Source organism: Malaclemys terrapin, chromosome 5, assembly GCF_027887155.1.
Source record: "Malaclemys terrapin pileata isolate rMalTer1 chromosome 5, rMalTer1.hap1, whole genome shotgun sequence".
In the NCBI taxonomy this organism is placed as follows: domain Eukaryota; kingdom Metazoa; phylum Chordata; order Testudines; family Emydidae; genus Malaclemys; species Malaclemys terrapin.
In genome coordinates, this window is record NC_071509.1 from 44092183 (window position 1) to 44112292 (window position 20110).

The 20110-nt window shown below is 44.9% G+C and overlaps 1 protein-coding gene across 4 annotated transcripts in view; it reads left to right on the forward strand.

The window, feature by feature from the left end:
* The first annotated feature begins 11983 nt into the window (after positions 1–11983).
* KLHL5 (kelch like family member 5) overlaps positions 11984–20110 on the forward strand; it is a 102167-nt gene continuing 94040 nt past the window's right edge. For all 4 annotated transcript variants that reach the window (XM_054030426.1, XM_054030427.1, XM_054030425.1 and 1 more), the window contains exon 1: positions 11984–12286. The gene's annotated coding sequence lies outside the window, so the exon portion shown is untranslated. The remainder of the gene's footprint in view (positions 12287–20110) is intronic.

Consider the following 20110-nt stretch of genomic DNA (forward strand, 5'->3'; position numbering starts at 1 on the left):
GTCACTGAAGAGCTCTCATCTAGCATACTAGTGGGAAGTTCCTTCCTGTTTTCGTGTTGGTCTTATGCAAAATACTTCTTATTCATTTCCTTTTTCTAGCATGACTTGCCCGCCCCCACCCCCTTTTTTTTTTTATGTTTTGTTACATGAGTTTCAGAGAGCCAGTTTCTCTGGTTACTTACACTAGCATAAATGAGGAGTAAGGCCACTGAATACAATGAAAGTATACTAAATATTAAATGGTATAAGTGAGAGGTAAATCATGCCTAGAAACTAGGGCTGTCAAACTATTAAAAAAATGAATTGCGATTAATCGCAGTTTTAAATTGCACTGTTAAACAGTAATAGAATACCATTTATTTAAATATTTTTGGATGTCTTCTACATTTTCAAATATATTGATTTCAATTACAACACAGAATGCAAAGTTTAGAGTGCTCACTTTATATTATCATTTTTATTACAAATAGTTGAACTGTAAAAAAGATCAAATAAATAGTATTTTTCAGTTCACCTCATACAAATTCTGTAGTGCAATCAAATGTAGAATTATTATTTGTTTACATAACTGCACTCAAAAAGAAAACAATGTAAAACTTTAGACCCTACAAATTCTCTCAGTCCTACTTCTTGTTCAGCCAATCGCTAAGACAAACAAGTTTGTTTACATTTACAGGCGATAATGCGACTCACTTCTTATTTACTAAGGCTACGTCTACACTACGGGGGGGATCGATTTCAGATACGCAAATTCAGCTACGGGAATAGCGTAGCTGAATTTGACGTATCTGATCCGACTTACCCTGCTGTGAGGATGGCGGCAAATCGACCGCCGCGGCTCCCCCGTCGACGGCGCTTACTCCTACCTGGGCTGGTGGAATACGCGCGTCGATTCGGTGATCGTTTATCGCATCCCAGTGAGATGTGATAAATCGATCCCCGAGAGATCAATTTCTACCCGCCGATCTGGGTGGGTAGTGAAGACAAGCCCTTAGAGTCACCTGAAAGTTCGAACAGGTATTCACATGGCACTGTTGTAGCCGGCATTGCAAGGTATTTACATGTCAGGTATGCTAAACACTTGTATGTCCCTTCATGCTTCAATGACCATTCCAGAGGACATGCTTCTATGCCAGGGGTGGGCAAACTTTTTGCCCCCAGGGCCACATTTGGGTGGGGAAATTGCATGCAGGGCCATGAATGTAGGGCTGGGGCAAGGGGTTGGGGCAGAGGAGGGGTGCAGGATGTATGAAGTGGCTCAGGAAAGGGGGTTGGGGTGCAGGAGGGGTGCGAGGTGCAGCAGGGGGCTCAGGGCAGGGGATTGGGTGAGGGGTGCAGCAGGGAGCTCAGGGCAGGAGGTTGGGATGCAGGAGGGGTGCACGATGCGGCAGAGTTTGGGGTGCAGGCAGGGTGCGGCGGGGGCTCAGGGCAGGGGGTTGGGGTGCGGGGTGCAGGAGAGGTTCAGGGTGCAGGCTCTGGCCCAGCGCCGCTTACCTGGAGCGACTCCGGGGTGGCAGCCTGTGCAGGCTCCCTGCCTGCCTGCCCTGACCCCACGCCACTCCCGGAAGCGGCCGGCAACACGTCCCTGCAGCCCCTGAGGGCAGGGGGTGGCAGACGGCTCCGCACGCTGCCCTCGCCTGCGGGTACCTCCCCCAAAGTTCCCATTGGCCACGGTTCCCCGTTTTATCATGCTTTTTAATCATGTGTCCTCTTATTTGTCTTCTTTCTAATGCAAACAATCCCAGCCTTTTCAATTCCTCTTTGTATCAAAGTTTTTCCATGCTTCTAATTATTCCTGTTGACTGATAATGATACTCTTTGATACCTTCGAAAAATAGCAGTAGTTGACTTGGATTTACAGTAAATTCCAACAAAACAAAGTGGTTTTATCTTGGAAAAGAGACAATATATAAAGTCTTGAAATGCAGCAGAAGTGAAGTCATAGAAAAAGTAGACTCTTATGTGTACCTAGGAAGCTTGATCAGTGCTCCATCAAGGGTGAGGTTGAAGGGAGATGTGTGCCTTAGCCACAAAGGGACTAGAGCAGGGGATTGAACTAGATGACCTCCTGAGGTCTCTTCCAACCCTAATATTCTATGACTCTAAGTGCTGCATAGAAATTGATGACCTTATGGACTGACGATAACATTGTTTGGTACCAAAATGAAAATGTATCAAACCAGTTGTGACACTTTATGGAGCTACTGAGGTGTCTGGGGTGAATCACTACCATCTACTCACAGTGGGAATGGGCCTTTGTGACGCTGGCAACCAGGTGCCAGCTCATGTCAAGGCCCCTAGGCTTCAATTGAACACATAGCTGGAAACCAGTCTGGATCACCTGAGTGTTAGTGTTAAAATAGATGTTAAGTTTATATGAATGTGTTTAGTGTTTAGACTTTATGATATGCTTGTAGGACGCTGCATGTAGTAAACTCACTTATAAAAGCTGTACCCCCAACTATAAAGTTATGTTAATAATAATAATATAAATGGAGATATACCTATCTCATAGAACTGGAAGGGACCTTGAAAGGTCATCGAGTCCAGCCCCCTGCCTTAACTAGCAGGACCAAGTCCTGATTTTGCCCCAGATCCCTGAGTGACCCCCTTAAGGATTGAACTCATAACCCTGGGTTTAGCAGGCCAATGCCCAAACCACTGAGCTATCCCTCCCGCCCACGTGTGCGTTGTAAACCTCTGTAACCGTGTATCTCAGCAAACAGGAAAGAAGCATTAACTAATGTAAAATGCTGGCTTCCACAGAAGGTGTTAGGTCCTGCCCACAAGAAGGCCTACATAAACCAAATGAGCCATTGTGAAACATCAAAGAACAAAGACTTTGTTGATTGCTCCTCCCCAACACCCATGAAGAAGAGACATGCAGGTGGACTCCTCCCATCAGCTTGAACTCTAGGGGAAGTGGATAAAAATCCCTTACAAAAAGGAATTGTATCACTATGCTGCTTAGACTTGAAGAGGACAAGCATAAGCAAGGGATCCCCAGTGCTTGGCCTGGGTTAACCCTAGAGGACTTAGAGCTTACATATTATAGCAGCTTCTATCACCTTTTGGAACCTAAGACTGTAACTCATTTGTGTGTGTGTGTGTTACTTGCTTTAATCTTGTAATTCACTTTCATTTATTTTTCTTAGTAATAAATCTGTAGTTAATTATAGGATTAGCTACACATGTTATCTTTGGCGTAAGATCTAAAGTGCAATTGACCTGGGGTAAGTGACCAGTCCTTTAGGATTGGCAGTAACTTGAATATTGTTGTGATCGATCACAAAGGCAAGTTTATCTGGCTGGCAAGATTGGAGTGCTCGAGGGTAGGGTTACCATACGTCCGGATTTTCCCGGACATGTCTGGCTTTTTGGTTCTCAAATCCCCGTCCGGGAGGAATTTCCAAAAAGCTGAACATGTCTGGGAAAATAGGGAGGCATGGTAAGGGGACCGCCTCCTCCCCAGGGTTCAACTTTCCCGGCTCCCACCGCTCTCCCCAGCGCAGCAGCAGCCGGAGACCGGGAGGAGGCGGCTGTGAGCTGGGATGCTGCTGGCTGGCGCCGCTCAGCCAAGGCAGGTCTGGGCCGGAGCGGCTCGGCCAGGGCCGGTGGGGCTGGGCGTGCTCAGCCACCAGCCGGGGTTGGCCGGAGCTGCTCGGCCGGAACTGGGGCCCGAGTCGAGTCGGAGACGCTGGGACCGGGGCTGGGGGTGCTCGGCCAGCGCTGCTTGGCCAGGGCCGGGACAGAGCAGCTCAGCTGGGCCGGAGGTGCTCAGCCACTGGCCGGAACCAGGGCCCAAGCTGAGCTGGGCCAGAGTGACCGGGGCTGGGGGTGCTTGGCCGGTGCTGCTCAGCCAGGGCCGGGGCCGGGCCGGAGCTGCTCGGCCGGGGCTTGTGGGGCCAGGGGTGCTCGGCCGCTGGCCGGCGGCCGGAACCGGGGCCCGAGCCAAGCTGGGCCAGAGCGACCGGGGCTGGGGGTGCTCGGCCACTGGCCAGCACCACTCGACCAGCGCCTCCTCCTGCCCCCCCAGCCTCAGCTTACCTGCTGCCTGCCTGTTTTAGGCTTCCCATGAACATTTGATTCGCAGGAAGCAGGGGAGGGGGAGGAGCAGGGGACGGAGCGTTCCGGGGAGGGGGCGGAGTTGGGGCAGGGACTTTTGGGAAGGGGCGGAGCCAGGGCAGGGGATGGGCGGGGCCAGGGCAGGACTGGGGTGGGGAAGGGGCAGAGTTGGGGCGGGGCCGGGGCCCCTTGGAGTGTCCTGTTTTTCAGGGGCTCCAATATGGTAACCCTACTCAAGGGGATTGTCTGTGACTCCATCTTAAGGCTGTTATAGTGCTTATGGAGTTCACACATGATGCTCGGTCAGTGAAATCTAAATATAGAACTCACAACCAGTTTGGGGTTTGCATCCTGGTTTGTAACAGTCTTCACTGAGGTTGGTATTCGCGGACTTGAGCCACTCCAAACAGCTTGACAGCCTTGTCTGTCCCCCCAGGCTCAGTAACACAAGTGCTCCACTCCAGGCTCCAAAAGCCCTGCTCTTTCCCAATGCAGGCTAGCAATTTACATGCCCCACTTTGTTGCACTCAAGTGCCCAGTGCCTTATCTTCTGGCACTCTTATGGACACCTATCAGCTGCCTCTGTGGAAGCAGTGCACCCCAGTTCACTGGTTTCACCTCCATTCAACACAGTCCTTAGCACAAGGCACATAGACCTAGTAAAACCATAGTAAAACCAAACTGAAGTTTATTTAACAGAGCTTGAGATAGAGATTCAATAAAAGCAAGTATAAGAGTTTGGAAACATAAGGTTACAAGTAAAAGAAAATCATAAAATGCAACCTATTCCCTATACTTATTAACAAGTTACCTCACAGTCTAATAAGGGATTTCTCACCCAGTGGTGAGTCCTAACAGCACTTGCCCATTCCAAAAAGCTGGAATCCACATGTCATGAGACACTTCCGCTGACAGAGTCTCTCCTCTGTAATGGATAACATCTTGTGACCTTTCTTTTTCCTTTATACAGTTACATATTATTGTCTCCTACCCCAAGGGTCCCTTATTCAGAGACTTTTCTTGGGGTTCTTTTGTCTTTTGTAATGCTCAAGCCTGCATCTGGTCCAGACAGGAAATACAGGGCTGGCTCCATGGATGCAGATTGCTTTTAATATGGATTGAGTCAGCTCTGAGACTCCCCTGCCACAGGTGACAAGTTTCACTTCTAACAGTTTTGAAACATAATATCCTACTTGTTACATAGCTCTAAAATTGTTTCCTGTACAAACATTTCAGAATAGCCATGACAATCAGATAGTTCTTAGCTTTCAGCAGAGACAACACCTTTCATTGAACTACTGAGAAGATGTTTGGACACAGGCATAATATACTTGCCTAGGCATGCCTGGGTCACACCAGTGTACTAACAGTATTACTCTCTATGGTCTGGAAGCAGATGCATTAAATGAAATAGACATCAGAAGACTAGAGACAGTAGAGGTAAGTGTTCTTTGAAAGATAGTAATCTGGTAGGTATAAAGTTGGATGATTTTAAAACAAATGAAGTTAGGAGGAAAGTAGGATGTGAAATCAGAGTACAGGACAGTCTGCAATCAAAATGATTACGATGGTAGAGTGTCATGGGGTTCCTATTCACTGCTGGGGTGCCCCCTGTGGCTACATCTGGCGAATAGCTCCACCCAGGGTATAATTTTTGCTTCAAAACCAATTTCTCCCAATATGTGGTCTGCTGCCTGAGGATATTTTTTTGCAGCATTTGATACACAACAATGCTAGCAACAAGACAAACAACACAAAACAAAACAGGACATGGGACAAAAAACACAATATTTATTGTGACAGTGGATGCATGGTATTTTGGGTTACTCTTTAGCTGGTATTAGGTGTTTTTTTATTTTTGGGAAGACAAAAAGAACATATTTCTACCCTTTTGGGGGTGGCAGATTTTTGCTTAAAAAATATGTATATATATTTACAAATACCCTTGCTGATTGCAGGAAAAACAGAGGAGTTGCCCCCATATTTTCCTGTGTTTGTTTTATAGGCAGGCCAGGCTTTAATGGTTTTTACCTTTATTAGTTAGATAATTTGCATTACCACAGATGCTTTTTGGCTTGCTTTTGGATTTAAAGCCATTAGCAGCTGAGATACTCTGTCTTAAAAGGGACACAATTAACTTCTACCAGAGTTTTCATTACTTTTAACTTTTGCTTTTAAAACACACAGTGATTTGAAAAAGAAAATACAACCTATTGTGGCTTTCTTTGGCAAAGTGACAATTTGATTACACAGAGCCACCTTAAGGCTCAGTGTGGGGGACGGTCTTTCTCTCTTTTACTGCAGCTTTTATTTGCTATTTTGTTTTTAAAAAACAGATTTAATTTTTTTTTTTGGCTTGCTGCAGGCACAACTTTGGTCTTATTTAAAATTATTTACTGGTAAATTTTGTAAAACATTGAGTTACCTTAAGGGTTAAATGCTAAATACCAAAGTTAAACTGGTTACCTGTGTCTGGCAAAAGTGTTTTTTGGTTTTGCAACTTTGAATGGAAGATTCAAATGGATTTTAGTGGTATTATTTAAAACATCAATTTATTTTAAACCTACAAAACACCAGGAGTGTTTTTTTAGCAAATTTGACTAACTTGTTTATAGTCAAATGATTTCACTTAGATAATCTCTTTGCCTGGATTATTTACAGACATTCCTTTGGAAAAGGGCCCATTTTCCTTCAGAATAGCTGCAAAGAAACCAAGGATTCTCTTTTTCTCTAACACTTTTACATCATTTAACTGATTAATTTTCTCCAGCCTCTGCAGAGTTAACTTCTCACTCTCTTTCCTTAAATTACTTGCTTATTTCCCAGATTTAACCATTTTAAGTACTAATTTAGGGCTTTAAATTCCCCATGTCTACACTTATTGCATCCTTTACTTCTGCCACTATGCTTTTAAGGTTTTCAACATGTTTTTTTATTTGTTGCCTGCCTGCTTGTCTGGGCCCAATCCTTTTTTTTTTTTTTTTTTTCTGCACTGTCCCTTTCCATCGGCACAGGCTTTGTTCCACTATCAATTTAGCAAGGAGGGTAGACTCCTTAACTAGCCCCCACCCCTTCTGGTCCCTTTCCTTTTTGTAATTACCCCACAGGGTGCTTTCCTTGTAGTTGGGGGGGGAGGGTGCCGTACATACGACCTTCTCCCCCTCACCCGCTGTAATGGCTGCCACCTGGACAGAACACACGGCCAATTGGTATTTTAACTGTTTAATTTTTTTTTTTTATGGCAAGCACACTGCCGTTGCGGCATATGGTGGACACGAATGGTCAAGTCTTTGACAAGTCCCTGAAGGACTGGTACTTTTTTAGCCAGTGATTCCAGGCGGATGCATTCCGCCTTAAGGATTGCAACTTGTCCTGGGCATAGGCCTGGATTGCTGCCTGATTAGTGTTCTGTGCTTTTAATGGCTTAATTTTTACCAGCTGTTGGGTACACACCTCTTCCCTTCTCCCCAACTCCTCTTTCTGTCCCGACAACATTTGATACCACATGGCAGCTGCAGTCCCAATTAATCCCACAGCTACCCCTAGGTTTTTACCCTTCTGCTCTTTATACCCACTATACAAATTCAACAAATTTTGCCAAGAATGCATCCTCCTCTGAAGCTCCATCACGGAACCCCAGGGATTGTATTTTACCTTGGTGAGAGCCTTCTCCAGCCGGGAGAGCTCCTCACCTCCCCTTTGAAAGAGGCATCAGGGTTCCATCCCTCTTTGCTGCCTCTCCCATGGCTCAGGCATCATGTTCGCCTGCCTCCTGTGATGCAAGCTAACCGGGCAGCCGGACTGCCATGTCCACGCTTCCTACAGCCCATACGTCTAGCCTTGAAGCCACCGTTGATGCCATTGCCCACGACTGCGGGACTCCCGAGTCCATAGCTGTACCCTTCTATTTCCTGAACATATTGTCACAGTACCATAGTACCATTCTTAAGATCTTTCAATTACTTGAAATTACATGTTGCTCACACCGACTGGCACCGGGGCTTACAATGCTCACCCCCACCTTTGAGGGGCCGGAGGGAGAGACGCTCCTTCCGTATTACTTGGTCCGATCCCACCGAGGGTACATACACCCCAACCCTTCCCCGTCAGAGCGAGACACCCTATGTTCTCTTCAACTCAGTTATACTACGACTGGGGGGTATACGCACCGAGATTATTCCCTTGGAGCGAGAATCGCTAAGTCCTCCTCCTATTGCCCGGTACTGCTACGACCGGGGGTAGACCCACCTGCACCCTTCTCCCACCAACCGGGCTGGAAAGAGGAATACTAAACCTCCCTCCAGTTCTCTGTCATGCTACGACTGAGGGTGGGGCTCACCTTTAATCATAAAATCCCCAACATGCAATACCAACAGTGCCGGACAGAGCAAACATGAAATATCAAGGGCAAAACAGTTGGTGCGCGCCACAAGGCTCCGCCCCCCCCCCCCCCCCCCTCCACAATTCTCCACCAAACTGTGACAGATTTTCGTTACCAATCTGCCTGGAGCATCAGGTGATCAGGCTGACACCACAGGATCATTTGGGGAGGAGATGACATAACACACCAAGTGTACAAATTTTAAAGCTTTATTAATAAAATAATAAAATACAGCAGGGAGTTCTGGGACTGTTCCCACGTCACTCAGGGGATGAAAGAAAGCATTAATGCCCCCAGGTCCTAACGCACTTTCATACTCACACCCACACTACCCAGACTGGCCAAGTCTGGGTGTAACGTCAGAAGAAGAGAAGAGGAAAGGTGGATGAGAGTGCTGTCCTGGGCCTAGGGCACCCAAGAATCTGTTGTGCTCTCCAAGTCCAGCCCTCAGGAGGGTTTTAAGTCCTGGGCTTCTTTGGGGGTGTTTTCGTCCTGGGCCCTTTGTTCCTGGTGCTTTTTGCACCAATCCAGACAGGCTTGCTATGGTCTCTTTCCCTTTCCCAAAACATCCCAGACTCAGGGATGCCTAGTTGGCTTCCCCTCTTGTTGTCTTGTCTGTGTGTTTAGACTCTGCAGCCCTGGGCTTTGTTTTCCTCTCTGCTGGTTTTGCTGTCCTGTAGGTGCAGGTCTGTGTAGTCGGTTTCTCATGGCCGCTTGGGCAACTTTCAAGCCCCCATCTTTCTCAGCTGTCAGCCAAGTCTTGGCTGCAAGCAGTGTCCCTGGGCGGAGGCCAGCGTCCTATCTTCGGACTAAGCTTGCTAGCTGCAGTGTTGAGTTAACCCGTTCTCTGCTCTTCTTTTTTTTCTCCCCCCTTTTCGGCCTCTTGTAACCTACAAAAAAACCTTCCACCCTCCACTCACGCACCTTTGGCCCTCCCCAAAATACTTTGCGATGCTTGCAACAGCGTTAGCAATATACTGTGCTAATCTACCTTCCCGTGGGGGACTCCCTAAGCGGAGGGGGCCATTGGGGTGTGACATCAGGACTGTATCCTTCAGATCCAATTCCCTTGGAAGCATCTAGCTGATGAAGCATTGTACCTAAACTTCACTGTTTCACAGCTAATTAAAGCAGTGGTTTTCAAAGCCGGTCCGCCGCTTGCTCAGGGAAAGCCCCTGGCAGGCCAGGCCGGTTTGTTTACCTGCCGCGTCCGCAGGTTCAGCCAATCGCGGCTCCCACTGGCTGCGGTTTGCCGCTCCAGGCCAATGGGGGCTGCGGGAAGGGCGGTCAGCACATCCCTCGGCCCACGCTGCTTCCTGCCGCCCCCATTGGCCTGGAGCGGCGAACTGCAGCCAGTGGGAGCTGCGATTGGCCCAAACTGCGGACGCAGCAGGTAAACAAACTGGCCTGGCCCGCCGGGGACTTTCCCTGAACAAGCGGCGGACCGGCTTTGAGAATCACTGAATTAAAGGATCTAAACTGAATGGAGAATATTGACTAGAGCTCCTAAAATTTTGACCTAAACTTTTTTCTGTGAAAAAATGCAGATTCAGGAACACCTTAACATTTCATGAAATTGTACCAATTTTGCTGACTTGTTAATTTAAAAACACTTCCTTTCATTTTAAAAATATTCAAAAATGTCTAAAAATGCTCAAAATTTAAGTTAAAATTTCATTTTAAGATTTTTTCAACTTTTTGATTAACTGAAACTAAATATAAATATATTTTTAATTACCATTGAACCAAAAAGTCTATTATTTGTCCAAGTGTAATGGTGACCAACACTATCATTTTGTAGTTCATTATTGACTTGATCCTGCAAGGCAATGAGAATTCTGGTCTCAATCCAATTAAGCATTTAGGCTTGTGATTTGAAGTCACATACCTAAAGTAAATTATTCATAACAAAAACTACATTTAGTTACAGCTAAGCTTATATCAGGACTTATCCGCCAACACAAAACCTTAAAAGCATGCAAACAAGAAGGGGAAAATCTCTAGCATTCCTTACCACCTTCCCAGTGCCCAGGGGTGAAAGTAATTTAAAGGATTTACTTGTATGCCAGAGTCCTAAGCGGGGGCGTGGCCTCAACCAGAAGAGGCGGGGCCTTTAAATCAAGATTTAAAGGTCCCACTCCGGCTGTGGCTGGGAGACCTGGGGCCTTTAAATCACTCCCGGAGCTACCACCTGCAGAGGTAGCTGGGAGCCCTGGAGCTAAGGGGCGATTTAAAGGGCTCAGGGCTCCAGCTGCTGCCTGGGGAAGCCGGACCGGACCAGATCGACTTACTTTCACCTCTGCTAGTGCCCCAATGCTGCCAATAACACTCCATAGGGGGAAGGGATAGCTCAGTGGTTTGAGCATTGGCCTGCTAAACCCAGGGTTGTGAGTTCAATCCTTGGGGGGGCCACTTAGGGATCTGGGGGAAAATCAGTACTTGGTCCTGCTAGTGAAGGCAGGGGGCTGGACTCAATGATCTTTCAAGGTCCCTTCCAGTTCTAGGAGATAGGATATCTCCATTAATTTAATTTAATTTAATAAAGGCTTTCACATCTATATCCAACAGATATACCTAAAAACAATACACACTCCAACATCATTATGCTGTGAGGCAAAACTTTAATGGTGAACTCATACATTCTTGTATCAATAGATAGCACATCTGACTATCACACAGTCCATTAATTTAGGAAATTATTCTGCATTCATGGGGCTGAGGACATTGATAAGGTTTTGCATGACACAGCAGCAGGTGCTTTGTAGCCTTCAGGGTATGCTGCAAGACCCAGCTTTTCTCCTTTGCCTGTGAGGAGATGGATATTGGGCATGATGCTGTGTAACTCTAGTGGGGATTGTGCAGGGAGGTTGATTTTTGTTCTACTTACATTGTCATTGGCTTATTTGATTTAATTTGGGGTAACTGATGGGTCTGTTTATATATTTATGTTAATATTCATAAAGATTGCTTGCCAACGGCAGCTGGAGAATTGGTGGGGCCCTCTTTTAGGCTACCCCTACACTATGAGCTAGGAGCATGATGAGTCACATACTTGCACTACCTCAATGAGTGTTACAAACATGCCCGAACCCTGTAGATATGTACTCAGCGTGGCTAAGTCATGCCCTGCTGCCACTACCTGTGCTACTGCAGTTATGCTACTTTTTATACTAGTGCTAGCTCTCATGGAGCTAGCTGAGCATGCCTGCCCCAGCTGGCCTTCCTGTAGTTTAGTACAGAATTGAACAAATAAATATCCTGAAGAGTGGCAGCGCCCCCACATCCCATCTGCCAGCCAGAGGGAATCCTTAGCTCTGGGGAGGAGAGCATGGCTCTATCCCTGCCGCCCCCCATCCCAGGGAATCCCTGCCTAACGCTGCTGAGAAGAAGGCCTAACGCAACATTCTCTCCTGAGGCGGCGTGCCTCAACCCCGCCCACTCCCTTGTGTGGGTGCGACCCCGCCTCTAATTTTGCATATCTCCACCCATCGGCCGGCGACTCTAATTCCTTCCCCCTCAGGCGCGCGGAAGTGAACTGTCAGCTGGCGCGCGGATGGCTGTTGGGGGAGCTGGCCTTCCCCTCCCGCGAGTGACGAGGCGGAGTCTGCGGTTGGGCGGAGGGCGTTGCTGAGGGCCCCACCCCTTGTTGTGGTCCCCTTCATCTGCCTGGATGAAGCCGCCCTGAGCCGGGGGGGACCGGATCCCTGGGGGACAAGTTCGGGGCTCGGAGCCGGGAAGTCCTGCAGCAGAGGTGGCCGGGGAGGGGGCTGTCCGGTGACTGCAGTCTCCCTTCCCCTGGCATAGCGGGGGCTCACAGTGACAGCCCCCCTGCCCTGCGAGGTGAGAAGGGGAGACGGGTTGATGGCTGGGCAGCCGGGAGGTAGAAGGCTGCAGGGAGGGGGCGCTTCAAGGGGCAGCGATCCTGCCGCTCTGCTGGACGTGGGCGCTGTACCGAGGAGCAGGCGGCCCCGTCCTAGGAAGCTCCTGGAGACTGGGACGGCGGGGAGGGAACTAAACTTAACTTGTGTCAGTGTCGCGTGGGCTTGAGACTCGTGCAAAAGGTGACTCAACTTTGTGTGTCAGGACAGCGGGTGGGGGAGTCCGACGTGAACAGAGGGGTGTCTGACTCCTGTAGACTAGCCCTTAAATACCAAGTAGACTGGCTTCAATGGGAGTTGTGACAGTCATTGTTATGCATCGGAAGAAGTGAGGTTTTTACCCACCAAAGCTTATGCCCAAGTAGATCTGTTAGTCTTTAAGGTGCCACCAGACTCCTAGTCATTTTTATGAGTGTTTGGCAGGATCGGGGCCTAAATCTGTACAAAGATAATTGCTCCAAAAAAAAAAAAAAAAAACCAAGCAAATAATTTAAATTCAGTATGTGTCCTCTTGACTTAGGCTAGTATGTGTGCACTAGATTAGGCTCCCCAGACCAGATTTCTGGCTCGACTGCTTATTATGTGATGAGAGGCTTTTTTTGTTTTAGTTAAACCTCTTCCAAAATGACATATATTAAACAACAACAACAAAAAATCACCCTTATTCCAGAATAAGAGTGGCCACATAGGAGTTATAGTGGTATCACTATATCAGTTTAAATTTCATCTTACTATATACTAGTATAATAACTTTCCTGTGTAGACATGTCCTAAGTGTTTGCAAGGATCAGGATTTAGTTGTTCAAGAAAACAAAAACTCTTTTATGTTGGCAGTTGCTTAATCTTGCTGGAAACAATACCTCCACTTCCTTTTCTTGAAGATTCTTTCCATGAGTGTACTTATTTTGGGTATGAGGAATAAGATCAGGAAAAATAGGTCTTCATGCTATAATGTTCAATCTCACCTCTGACGACTTCTAGTATTCTCAAAATTTAAAATTCAACAAAAGTTGCCATTATAGTTCCATTATTGGCCTTTCCCTTTCCTACGCTGGGGGAATTCTATTGTTTTTTTCCCGATGCCTACAGAAATTTGTGCCTCTCTCAAAATAAAATAAAATTTTGTACAAAAGCAACCAAAACTGGCAGTATTTTGGCTTCTGGTATGTTTAAAAATCTTTATTATACTGTGTTGTGGACTTCCCACATGTTCCACTACAAAATTGGATTATTACTAGCATTTGTATGTGAATTGTATTCTCTTTTCCTTTAGCTTGTGTTGCCAGAGTATTTTCTTGAAAAGTTCATAGAAGTTATCTCTGTTTTGGTATCTCTGTTGTTGTTCAATACTTGTAATGTTGGCAGAATGTTGTTATTGGTGGTTTAAAGCCCCAAGGATTTCTGCAGAGAACGGTTCTCTTATTTCTTTACATATTTGTTTAATTGCAAGGCCTTTGGAAATGCACTGTTGTTGTCTGTTAACTTCTAACATAACTGAAGATGAATTTTGAAATGTGTAATTGCAAGGGAATTAATGGGGCACAAATTGAACAAATTATAACAAGTCTTTATTTTATTTATGTATTTACTTTTTGTAATGAAAGCAAGAGAAATGAGACCATTTGATATTGATATTATGTTAGGTACCACCACACTCTTTAAAGGAGAAACTCACCTCAGTGTCAGTAAAAGTGTATTGTGCCTCCTTTTTTTTTATAGTAGCACTGCTAGGTAATATGTGGATTACAATTCTTAATTTTTGTTCATTGGCCAGAGGGTGAGGATGAGACAGTAGCACATGTGAGGGGAACATATTCATAGAAATATGCTTGTCATTGCTAGATAAATGTAGTTTGAAAGAGAAAGTGTAGCTTCAATTCTGCAAATGCTTACGTATGCTTAACTTTAGGCGTTTAAGTAGTTAAATTGTAGTTCCGTTATCAATCATCTGCTATCCTATCACATAAAAAAGTGAATGTTTGCAGGATCAGATCCTGTGGCATGATGATATTGGAGTGAGAGTTCTGCTACTGACTTTAGGAACAGAATTAGGTTCTAAATGAAAACTATACTTCAAGTTGATGACACATTTATACCAGAAAATTATTTTTAAGAACTGTATCTTAAATTGTGAATTGCCAAAAAAACTTTGACCTAGTATTTAAGAGCACAATTTTTAAAATATATTTTAGAACACCATCTGAAGTGACAAATAGGAACAATAGCATTGTTTCAGTTTGGACATAATTCCAAATACATATATGTATATATGTGTGGTTGTAAAACTACGGACACTTATTTGTTCTAGAGAACTGCAGTGTCTACATCTTTAGAAAAGTCAGTTAATTTATCATTCTGTGCAATATCTTGTAAAACACATTTTAGTAATTCTATTATCGTAGTTCAGAAACTCTCCCATAAATAATATATATAGCCACAGTTCTGCATTTCAACTCTTGAATAGGATTTATTTTCTGTGTTGTGCACGTATAGGCCCTAATCCTGCAAGTGATTCTGCTTGGTGGACCCCTGTAGACTTCACTGCATCTGTGCACAGATGAAGTGATCCATTGGCATGGAGTAACATGTAAGATCTGGGCTGTCATTTGTGTGCTTATTGGTCTGAGAATAGACCTCTACTTAACCATCATTGTCTTACAAACACTGACAGGCAAGATTTGAATATACCCTAAAAATATTCTATTTTAAAATAGCAAGGCACATTGCAATGGATGGTAAAGAAGCTGTTAATTTCAAAGTAACTTTGAAAGTTCATAATACAGATAATTAATATAGATGAGTGGTCTTCCTTCTCTTACCTCCTGTCACCCAAAATTACTGTGATTTTCTTCTAACACCACATCCTACAGTCCTTTGGATCAGTTTCTGTGCTTTTCACAGAGTTTCTTGTGTGGGTAGATGCTACTTCTCTTCCTCACTATAGGCAATTTGGACAAGGGAACAACAGCCTCTTCTACCTCCTTGTAGTTGCTGCAAGAAATGCTTCTCTGTTTCTCTAAATCCCATCTGTTCCATGTGATAGATCAAATAAAATGCTGACCTTTGGGACCTGACTATGCTACCAGTGAATGGGAGGCAGTCTTTTAACTATATAAACCTTCTGTCAGCCCATCTTAAGGTCATGGCCCATGGGCTAGGAACATCAGCCAGATCCTCACATATACTTAGTGGTTGCTCCACTCAGCTTTGCAGGCGCTAACACATTGGGGTATGTCTACATTGCCAAAAAAACAAAAACAAACCCCTGCGGCAGCAAGTTCTTGGTCTACAGACTTGAGGTCATGCTATGGTGCTAAAATTAGCCATGTAGACATTCCACCTCGTGCTCTGAAGCCCGGGAAGGAGATGGGCTTCACAGCCCAAGTCCCAACCTGAGTCAGAATGTTTGTATGGCTGTTTTTAGCTCCATAGCACAAGCAATGCAAGCTCGAGTCCGTAGACTCTGAGATTTTCTGCTCTGATTTATTTTGTTTCTATGTTTTTGCAGTACCTCTGTCCTCTTGGAATCCTCAGCCACAAACTCTCTCTTATAATTAAATGGCTGACCTGTCTTAGATGCCTTGGTAGGCCATGCCCTAGCAGCTGAAACTGTCTTTTTTTTCTCTCTCTTGCTCTCTTTCCTACTCACAGTCAACACATCTCTCGCTCTCACCCTCTTTCCCTGTGCCCCCACCTGTCTTTTGTGCAGGTGCTGTGTTGCTCCCCTTTCATCTATTGTTGGTCTGTATCTGGTCCTCCTGCTGTGAGGTGTCACAGGTCTTAACTGTGCTCAGAGCATGCCTGCAGGATTGGGTCCCACTAGTGAGACAGGTGTTCCCCCTAGCTAGCTTGAGAATCCTGCTCTGGGGCTTCAGCTTGAGCTGGGGCTTAAAGCTGCTTGTTTGCTTTGATGCTACCCCACAGCTTAGGTGGCTTTGCAAATCCTACCCGGCCAAAACTCAGGTGCCTAGCAGGGTAGGCAGATGCTGCGTGATGATTTTCAAAATGTCATTGGTTCCTCAAGAGGTGGACTTGGGTTCCTAAAGAGGCAGATAGGCACCTAAATACCTTTGAGGATCTGGGCTCAGGTCTGAATACTGATAATTACAGTTTAAGTTGGTTTTTAAAATTCTGCTTGGTGTTTTATGGAAGTGGATAATGATGTGTGGATTACAGCAGGTTCTTAACTACTCACTGAATCACTGGTTAGCTTTATGACTTACCTCATACATTTACTTTTAAACTTAGGGAAAGCATACATTTTTTTTGCTCTATTTTTGGGGAGCAGCATTTCCAGTTGTCAGCATATCACAATCAAATATATTTTAATCTTTTTTTCTTTGATATATAATTTACACATTGTTATAATTAACTTAGAGCTCTCTTTTGATGAGGTGGTATAAACACAATATTTCTTGTACATAAGATGGGAATGTAGTTTTGCTTAAATATGTATGTTGTTGCAGCTTGATTCCTAGTCTTGCTTAAAGAAAACTAAAATAGGTTGTGTTGTATTAAAAGGTTATTTTTGTAACAAGTTAATATCTTATGGCCTGCTTCAGTAGAAAATTAATAGAATCAACTCTAATTAAGCTTCTTTGCCACACAGAGAGCACTTTCAGGTAAACTAGAGCCCATGGCTTCAATGAATAGCTGTGACATTTACTGGGATATGTAATTTGATTTTGCCCCTTTGATTTAATTCAGAAAATTATATGCAAAGATTTGCAAGTTTGACTAGAGGATATATAATCAGACCATTGGATATCATGGGGATGAGTACAGTAAGGGAACCAGAGTAGATTAGAATCATTTGTGCTTCATCTATCTCAAAGGATATAGTTTAGTTAAATTGATCATTTTATGAACATTAATATGTTAAAGATACTGATTATCAAGCTAAAAATCTTTCACCGTAGAACATCTGCAGAAACTGCAGACTCATGATGTTTGCATGAACACTTGTTCTCCTCTTGGCATATGAAGAAAATAATTCATTCTCAGAGGGGGGAAAATGTATCTGTTAAGAATTAAATCTTTTTTTTTTCTTCTCTTGCAATTTTCTGGATAGTCTATTATCATTTAGTTCTGCATCCCCACACAATGACATTTAAAAAACAATGTACAAACTGAAAGTCTATAGTTTTAGTAGGGTCACATCAAATTTCTTTTTTAATATTAAAGCTGAAGGGTAATAGACAATTTTTTTAAAGTGTTAGATGCATATGAATAAGAATTGCACTGCCTAGGTTCAAAAGTTACAGATAATGTCAAATAAAGACAATGGAACTACTCAAACACGCGAGTAACTTTACTCAATTGAGTCTTGGCAAAACTAGTCCATAAGTCATTGTACAGTGGGAAACTAGATGTGAATACATGCAAAGTGCTGTCAAATGCACGAAGAAAATAAACTTTAAAACATAGATTAATTTTGCTAGCTGCTTTCACTTATATTAATCTTGGGTTTTACTCAATAACTATAGTAAGCACAAAATTTTCAAATAGGATTTTAAAATAATCACTGTTCTTTCAGTCAAGCACATCATTGCTAGAGGCAAGATACCAGACTAAATGGTCCAGTGAGTTGTTCTTGGAATAGAATCATAGAATATCAGGGTTGGAAGGGACCTCAAGAGGTCATCCAGTCCAACCCCCTGCTCAAAGCAGGACGAATTCCCAACTAAATCATCCCAGCCAGGGCTTTGTCAAGCCGGGCCTTAAAAACCTCCAAGGAAGGAGACTCCACCACCTCCCTAGGTAACGCATTCCAGTGCTTCACCACCCTCCTAGTGAAATAGTGTTTCCTAATATCCAACCTGGACCTCCCCCACTGCAACTTGAGACTATTGCTCCTTGTTCTGTCATCTGCCACCACTGAGAACAGCTGAGCTCCATCCTCTTTGGAACCCCCCTTCAGGTAGTTGAAGGCTGCTATCAAATCCCCCCTCATTCTTCTCTTCTGGAGACTAAACAATCCCAGTTCCCTCAGCCTCTCCTCATAAGTCATGTGCTCCAGACCCCTAATCATTTTTGTTGCCCTCCGCTGGACTCTTTCCAATTTTTCCACATCCTTCTTGTAGTGTGGGGCCCAAAACTGGACACAGTATTCCAGATGAGGCCTCGCCAATGTCGAATAAAGGGGAACGATCACGTTCCTCGATCTCCTGGCAATGCCCCTACTTATACAGCCCAAAATGCCGTTAGCCTTCTTGGCAACAAGAGCACACTGTTGACTCATATCCAGCTTCTCGTCCACTGTGACCCCTAGGTCCTTTTCTGCAGCACTGCTACCTAGCCATTCGGTCCCTAGTCTGTAGCAGTGCCTGGGATTCTTCCGTCCTAAGTGCAGGACTCTGCACTTGTCTTTGTTGAACCTATTCAGGTTTTTTTTGGCACAATCCTCTAATTTGTCTAGGTCATTCTGTATCCGATCCCTACCCTCTAGTGTATTTACCACGCCTCCTAGTTTAGTGTCATCTGCAAACTTGCTGAGAGTGCAGTCCACAACATCCTCCAGATCATTAATAAAGATATTAAACAAAACCGGCCCCAGGACCGACCCTTGGGGCACTCCGCTTGAAACCAGCTGCCAACTAGACATGGAGCCATTGATCACTACCCGTTGAGCCTGACAATCTAGCCAGCTTTCTGTCCACCTTACAGTCCATTCATCCAGCCCATACTTCTTTAACTTGGCGGCAAGAATACTGTGGGAGACCATATCAAAAGCTTTGCTAAAGTCAAGGAATAACACATCCACTGCTTTCCCCTCATCCACAGAGCCAGTTATCTCATCATAGAAGGCAATTAGGTTAGTCAGGCACGATTTCTCCTTGGTGAATCCATGCGGACTGTTCCTGATCACTTTCCTCTCCTCTAAGTGTTTCATAATTGATTCCTTGAGGACCTGCTCCATGATTTTTCCAGGGACTGAGGTGAAGCTGACTGGCCTGTAGTTCCCTGGATCCTCCTCCTTCCCTTTTTTAAAGATAGGCACTACATTAGCCTTTTTCCAGTCATCTGGGACCTCCCCCGTTCGCCATGAGTTTTCAAAAATAATGGCTAATGGCTCTGCAATCTCATCCGCCAACTCCTTTAGCACCCTCGGATGCAGCACATCCGGCCCCATGGATTTGTGCTTGTCCAGTTTTTCTAAATAGTCCCGAACCACTTCTTTCTCCACAGAGGGCTGGTCACCTTCTCCCCATATTGTGCTGCCCAGTGCAGCAGTCTGCGAGCTGACCTTGTTCGTGAAGACAGAGGCAAAAAAAGCATTGAGTACATTAGCTTTTTCCACATCGTCGGTCACTAGGTTGCCTCCCTTATTCAGTAAGGGGCCCACACTTTCCTTGACTTTCTTCTTGTTGCTAACATACCTGAAGAAACCCTTCTTGTTACTCTTAACATCTCTTGCTAGCTGCAACTCCAAGTGTGATTTGGCCTTCCTGATTTCACTCCTGCATGCCTGAGCAATATTTTTATACTCCTCCCTGGTCATTTGTCCAATCTTCCACTTCTTGTAAGCTTCTTTTTTGCGTTTAAGATCAGCAAGGATTTCACTGTTTAGCCAAGCTGGTCGCCTTCCATATTTACTATTCTTTCTACACATCGGGATGGTTTGTTCCTGCAACCGCAATAAGGATTCTTTAAAATACTGCCAGTTCTCCTGGACCCCTTTGCCCTTCATGTTATTCTCCCAGGGGATCCTGCCCATCTGTTCCCTGAGGGAGTCAAAGTCTGCTTTTCTGAAGTCTAGGGTCCGTATTCTGCTGCTCTCCTTTTT